General features: G+C 39.0%; 1 protein-coding gene across 1 annotated transcript in view; it reads right to left on the bottom strand.

Moving 5' to 3' along the window:
- Positions 1-484: 484 nt before the first annotated feature.
- Positions 485-1,431, bottom strand: part of tgfbr3 (transforming growth factor, beta receptor III) — a 40,979-nt gene continuing 40,032 nt past the window's right edge. The window contains exon 18 of the mRNA XM_008307319.3: positions 485-984. The gene's annotated coding sequence lies outside the window, so the exon portion shown is untranslated. The remainder of the gene's footprint in view (positions 985-1,431) is intronic.

Below are 1,431 nucleotides of genomic sequence, written 5' to 3'. Positions count from 1 at the left end.
AGCATTTGGTCCCGTTCAACAAAAACCCACTTTTCGATGTGAGAAGTAAATGCCGCAAGGGTTAGCAAGGTTAGCTTGGATTAGCCCAGAGTTTGGCCCAGAGCCCCTGTTTCATGTGACTCCTAACTTAGCATTTCAGCACACTGGTTAGAAGTAAATAGCTTCGAAATAGAATTGTTTTTAGCACAGGTTAGCAGTTGGTGGTGCTACTAGCAGCACTTACGTATGTTTTTGCGGCTTTCATTGGCGAGCTAACAGGCAATGTGTTCCTGCGTCCTTATCACATTGCCCAATACCCTTCCATACTTGCATGCAGGTAATACTAATCAAGAGTTGCCTTAGTTTCTTGTGAGGAAAAAAAAAACGTAATCTGGAGGCCAAGGGAAGGGAGGGCCAAGTTCAATACTAAGAAATACTAATCTCAATAGTCATCAGCTCTCGACCAACGCAATTTCAAATGTGGCCATAGCCAGCGTGCTATCTCAAAAATTATCAGCTCTCGACCAGCGTATTTCAAATGTGGCCATAGCCAGCGTGCTGCACGTAGTGATATAAGCTTTTTGTCTGCTAAAAAAGACCATGAGCAGGCATGAAAAATGGAGGGAAGAACATGCTAATGATAGCAACAAACATGAATACAAAACACCACCCCTCCAGCTCCCCCAACCGTAAGAATTTTTAACACGTTACTTTAAAAAAAGAATCTGCAGTACACATCACAGTATGGCACAATAAGTGAGTACATTCAACATCATTATATATTTCCACGTTCATTTTTTTCACATTTTTCCGTAACTATTTTTCTGTACATTTAAATCCAAGATTGTGTGACATTATAAAAGCCGTCGGCAATGAGGATCTTGCAGTGAGGATCGTGCTATCTGCTCACACTGAGGATTCATCTCAAGTATCATTAGTGGTAACGTTTGTCAGTTTGATGTCACGGTAAATTTATGCTACGTAGGTAGCCCAGCAAGTGTTACTCTGCAACAGGGATTACACAAGTTGTTCATGAGTCTTTGAGCTTAAAAGTTCAAATAAAATGGCCTACTGAATATATATATAGAGTATATATATATATATATATATTTTTTGTTGTGACTCAACATCCTGGACTGTTGGGGTAAACGGCAATAACTTCACCTGCTGAGTCACGCACTCACCCTGACGACAGCAGCAGCGCCATCTGATGAATAATAAATACTGTCATAATAAGGACGGACCACCGCTCACGATATATATAATTGTCAGTCTGTCAGTTTTCTTGCATCTATGTCTCTGTGTATTACAGCAACAATCATTTGAGAGATAGTGAAATTAGAGGAACTAGTGATTCAACCTGTACGTTAAATTGCTACTTTCTTTTTACAAACTTGCATTTTGACATCTCTTTATATATATAATTATATACATTTAGTTATTGTTATATAT

This window comes from Cynoglossus semilaevis, chromosome 2 (assembly GCF_000523025.1).
Source record: "Cynoglossus semilaevis isolate Cse_v1.0 chromosome 2, Cse_v1.0, whole genome shotgun sequence".
Classification (NCBI taxonomy): Eukaryota; Metazoa; Chordata; class Actinopteri; order Pleuronectiformes; family Cynoglossidae; genus Cynoglossus; species Cynoglossus semilaevis.
This window is presented reverse-complemented; position numbering and strand designations above follow the sequence as displayed.